Source organism: Micropterus salmoides, unplaced genomic scaffold (genome assembly GCF_014851395.1).
Source record: "Micropterus salmoides isolate LMB-PRFRI ecotype aquatic unplaced genomic scaffold, ASM1485139v1 Ms_hic_scaffold_14, whole genome shotgun sequence".
In the NCBI taxonomy this organism is placed as follows: Eukaryota; Metazoa; Chordata; class Actinopteri; order Centrarchiformes; family Centrarchidae; genus Micropterus; species Micropterus salmoides.
Window position 1 is genome coordinate 16,726,430 of NW_024040485.1, and position 6,083 is coordinate 16,732,512.

Here is a 6,083-nt window from a genome sequence, read left to right on the forward strand (position 1 = left end):
TAGTGTTTGGGTCATCTTGGTATAATCACCTTTATTTGTTTTTTAAAATGTTTATAGATATATCCTGTATGTTGCCTGCTGGAACAGAAGACAAATGGAAAGTTTTATTTATAAGGTTTTGAAGGATGGATTATGTTCTTAAAATATATTGCACTCATGCACAAAAGCATCTTTATTTACTGTGATTTTGTATGATGTTTTAAGAATGTATGGAAAAGACTGTTTTTTTTTTTGTTGTTGTTTTAATATCATGACCCTGTCCTGAAAGGAGTAGAACATTAGATTCTGAAATGGTGCCATTTTTGCTTCAGCAATCAAACCACCAACACTGCATCAAATTGCATTGATTGTTTAGGGTTTTTTTGTTTACAATTGGCAGATGGCTTGCAATGCTTCCAGCCCTAATAATTCAAGGGTATCACCTTAAAAAACACTTTGTGAGACAGTTTTAGTGCACTGGAACTGCACTGAAAAGTAAATGAGTTGATTATTTTATATTTGGCTGCTTTTTAAATGTCATAGCTCTGGATCGAAGCATGCAGATCCACTTATCTTCTGCTGTACTCTGTCCTTCTTTCCTGCCTTACCGCTTGCTAATGACAACAGCCCTCCCCGCTGAAGTGCTGCTTGTAAAGTATTGTCATTCATGATCCTTGTAATGACTAACTGGAAACCTTCCTCTTGGCTCTGTCTTGTATATAAATGGAGATTTTCTGTGTTGGGTCTCATCACACAGATGATATTAACTCTCTCTTCCTCTGTATACCATGATGAATAAGAATAACTGGCCTGCTGCTTCGTCAAGTTCTCACCCCAGAGTAAAGAGTGCTGATCAGGGATCAGTTTTGCACATTTTAGCTCAGTGTGGGTGAGGCGGTCATCATGGACTGGGTAGATAATCCCAGGTCTGCCACTCTTGCTCTGAGCTGCTTGACAGAAGCAGAAACAGCCTGTGATGAAGTCTTAATCTCAGTTCTCACGTTTATCTTTTGAGTGTTCTGGAGTTCTCTCTCATGTCTGTGGACATGTAACAACAAAAGTTGTCAAGAAAAAAATAAGGAGAATAAATAAATGAGTGTTAAAACTTATGCAACATCTTATTGCGATGTGTTTTATTTGCCTTCATCAATTAGGGTCAATTTCCTTCCTCGGGGAACATATTCTTCAAAACATGATTGTCCAAAAGTAAATATTTATGCTGACAATTTTGAAACAGATCTTCTCTTATGATTGGATTTAAGTTCTGCCTCTGCCTGCAGTATCTAGTTCTCTACCCGTTTGATTTGGATCTTACCTTAAAGGAGTATGTTAACGTTTGGGAAATGCGCTTATTTGTTTTGCTGCAGAGAGTTAGATGAAAAAATTTATACCACTCCCATCTTTGTCCGTTCAATATGAAGCTAGAGTAAACAACTGGCCAGCTTAGCTTAACATAGACTTGGAATGGGGACAGTTACCTTGGCTCGTTCCAAATTTAACAAAATCTACCTACCAACATGGTAGGTAGATTTTGACCCAGCAAATTGAACCTGCATTCTTTGTGTTTTAAAGGTAAAAAAGAAGCGTTTAATAGAGTATGGTAATAAGTATGGTTTACATATTGTATGACCTTGTCATTTGCAAGTGCCTTCATCATTCCTCAAAAGCTAACTAATAAACAATATGTAACATCTTGTTTGTTAAATATGTAGGATGGGATGTTGTGTGCTATATTAACTAATAGAGACTCCACAAAGTCACTGTGTTTGGCCAAAAAATTGTCCACCTACTTTCCCACCATCTTAGAAGAATTTCTTTCTTCAAGTTAACCACTTAAAAAATGTTTTTTGCTAATTGTTTCTTCACTTAGATGTTTTTTCTGCTCACAATGTGCAGCTAACTAGCTAGCTGTGTCTATTAATTGATCTTATTTGTGGAGAAACCATCAGACACAAATTAGTATTCAAAACAGAGTATTTTTATGTTTCAAAACATGTCTGTTGGGAATCTTCAACTATAAAGGTTTGTATAGTATAGTATCCGTTTTATATAGATATATGCAAAGTTTTAATAAAGTGTTTTGTATAGTATAGGCACAGTTTTCTTTAATATGCATACAATAGTGTAATGGTATTGTAACCGAGCGTCCTGGGTTCGCTGTAAACAAGGAAACATTAAATGGGACGTTTAGCCTACATATTGATGTTTATTTGAGACCAAACATGATTTTCCGGCCTCAGCTGGACAATAAGGTTGCATTGTATTCTATTCTATATAAATAACATTGTTATTTATATCATATATTTATTTAGAACATTTTGTCGTAACATCACAAATAAAACTCCTGCCTCAGCCCTTGCAAATTCAATTGTACCTCTCGGCTCCCTTGTAGTCAAGATGACGGCAAAGACAATAAAAAAGGGGATTTATTAATCTTGTATCGTGCCCGATCGTATTGTTCAGTGGATCATAACATTTCATGTATGGAATTAACCAGCAGATGCTCCGGTTCAAGATAACACCGAAATTCTCTTTAAACACCAATGGTTGTAATGCATACCGTAAAATGGTGAATACTGCTGAAAAAATTAAGATCTAAGCTTCACCATAGTCAATAAAATAGTTTTTTCAAAATTGTGAATCACCGCAACCACAAGAGGTCCTTAAGCGCACAATCATAAATGTGCAAAAAGAAATATTAGGCTGATGGTCAGCAGTATGCAGTATCCAATAGATTAGCTGCAGACAGATACACTCAAGCACACAATCAAGTGCAAGATCTCTGCCAGACAAAGTCTTCTGTCACAGGCAGAGGCAGGAAAAACCTGGTAATGTACTTATCCCTAGTTGATGGATGGTGTCACCAAATTCTGTTGTTTCATGGTTGACAACATTTTGCACTGCTCAGGGTGAACTTGTGCATACTGTGAGTATGTGAGACTTCTTCTACAGTTGTGCAGCCTTCCATTATTGATTATGCACTCACCATATGCTCATCTGCAGCAGGGCCTGTCAGACTAATCCCTTAATAACAGAGGCAGAAATACTGGGCTTGACACAAAGGCCCTGGACTGAGTGAGGGGCAGCCACCCCCCATGAGGCACTGAGGTTACAGCTATTGATAGACAATAAGTTTGGTAGTGTAGGTCTTCTCTATGTAATGCATGTTGAATATTTAATTATGTGTTGTGTTTCTGTTTCCATACATCTTTCTACTGTAGCTATCTAAGTTTTTAAATGGAAGAAAAAAAAATTACAGTAACAGTATTAAACAACAAATTCAATGATAGTGATTACACATCAGAAAATAATTATATAATAATAATAATAATGATAATAATAATAATAATAATAATAATAATAATAATAATAATAATAATTAGATATTATTAATAATAATAATAATTAGATATTATAAAAAGATAGTTACGTTTTGCAAGCACGCAGTTGGAAGAAGAGCTCAGCTTTTAGTGAAGTAAAAGTACCAATACAACAATTTTAAAGAAGTACTTGATTACAATTAAAAGTCATCATTCAAAATCCTACTGAAGTAAAAGTACAGAAGTAATACAATGTATAAACTTGTTCCACAGAAAAATGGCCCCATGTGCATGTATTATTTTACATTATTATATTTTTAGTTATTAGCAACAGTTGTTTCCAGTGTAGTGTTCGGGCCCCTCCAAAGGGTCCCCAGATAAATCTGAGGGTCCTGAGACAATTAATAGGAGAGAAAAGAAGAAAAAACAATGCTCTGATCAGTGGCTTAAGTACCAAGGCATTGCATTGCACCGGGGCCCAGCTGATAAGGGCCCATGAAGGACAGCAACAATTGCCATGTGGATCGTGATCAGATGCCATCATACGTTCATTCATACTGTGCTGGCATAATGAGTTGCTGTGCTTTTCTTAATTACTTTTTGTTCTGGGGTTATACTGTGTCAGCTACTTTATGTTGATTTTTTACTGTAGCCTGGCTAAAGCTATTTCAGTTGTTTGATAGTCGGAGACAGCAGGTTTGAGTTGAGGACAGGATGAAAGATTTGCATTTAGCACTTGGGCTGCATGTTTTATTTGGATATTATTCCTTAAACAATCAGGTCTACTACTTTATATGCACTTTTCGCCCTTGGTCATATCTGCTCTCCTGCGCAGGCTCTATTCTTCCACCTGGTGAGCCCACCCCCTACTTTGAGAACAGTCTCGACTTCATCTTATCCTGCGTGTGTGTCTGCTATGGTCTGTATGCCCGTGTATAGGCTACACGAACATGCTTTTTGAGGCAAGTGGCACAAGAAAAATATTTGCACCATTGCCATTCACAATTGCGTTACGCTGCTGGCTCTGATACATAAAATCTGTTTTCTTTTTGTTGGACTTAATCTATTTTTGCTTCTTTGGATAATTTGACCTGTGAGGGCCTCAAACAGAAAAATATTTAAATTACATACATTTTATGCTAACAACTCATAAACATCTGAAACATGACAAGAGGCCCCAAGCAGACAGATTTTTTTCTAAGTGACCACAAGCCAAAATGTTTGGGAACCACTGGTTTATTCTTTAATTATGGGTTGTTTTTAATAAGCTTATTTGATGTTTCTTGTGTAAAATCAGTTGCTAGTAACTATATCTGTCAGATAAGTATAGTGGAGTAAAAAGTACAATATTTTCCTCTGAAATGTAGTGAAGAAGCCTAAGGTAGCAGAAAATTTTATATTTTAGCTAAAAGTCCCTCACATGGGGTAAGACGCCCCCACGGTAATTCTAACAAAAAACACAAAATTTCTTCTGGCCTCCCCTAGCCTCACTGAACTAAAAATGTCCACTGTTTCATCACAATTTTTGAAGTTATTTGATCAAAGCCATTCTGTCTTAAGTTGATCGAATTTTTTCATATATTTAAAATAAGCTGTACATTTTCTTAAAATGTGTTAAATCTTTATAAACGTGTATATTTACATTAAGGAGAGCCTTAAGATAAGTTATGCAATTGTTTAGAGAGAAAGATATTTTTGCTTTCAGTAGTAAAATGCTAAATTAGTGTGTTTGGGGTAAGATGTCCCCCCTCCACACCCCCAGTCACCCTTTATGGTTGATCGTTTTAAGTTAGATGTTATTTAGATACTGGATAGCCCCTTCAGCCAACTATAAACTTCACTATCAGAAAGTTTGAGGTAAAATTCTGAGGGGTTATAAGCTCACATATGCTCACATTTCTAACTAGCTAGCTAGCTGGCAAGCACGTATTTTACCTCAGACTTTCTGCTAATGAAGGTCCTAGCAAACTCACTATTTAAAAGTCTGATAAGTAATATATTATTGGAAAGCTAATAACATAAAGCAACGCAAGTTTACTTGCACAACATATGTCCATATTCCCCTTGCTTTTAACCAGCTACTTGTAGTTTATTTCGTCTGTAATTTGCGCCTACTAAAGTGATTTCACACCATATAGGGGGCATATTTTCCCTAAAACTTACATTTGATTAAATTCAAATCAATTTGTCGGCTGTAGGTATTTATTTTACTTTATATTATGTTACCATGAGCATGGCCATCTCCAATATTTGCTTGGTCACAGATCTGACAAAATGGTAGATGTAACAATGTTAGCTTGACTGCTATTAAACTGTGATTATGTGGCTATAACAACCCACTAGGGTTGTTATAGCAACATAATGTTTGACTGAAACCAACTGCTGGTGGCAGACAACCTAAAATACAAAACTCCATGTTGCTCCAAAGCCAAATCTCTGTGCCACAAGAACTACAGGAAGCGGTGGTCAGGCAGCCGAGGATGTAGCGTGACTCTCATCTTGTGTCTTAAGTGTGAACACACTAAGACACACATCTGAGCATGTGAGGAGGTGTTTGAGCACAAACACACCTTCCCCACCAGCCTACAGTATGTTCAAGTCTCCTACATACATTCACAAAGCTATTGTGCTATACTTTCAGGTGCAGGTCACCCTATCCCACTTCTTTAATTATGCAAACTAAGAAGGCACCCCATCTGAGGTTTGGGTCCAGGTGATGATGGTCTTACTGTTTATTGGCTGCTCCAGAGTAAAGAGACAACAGCTTCTGGATTTTCTGCCATA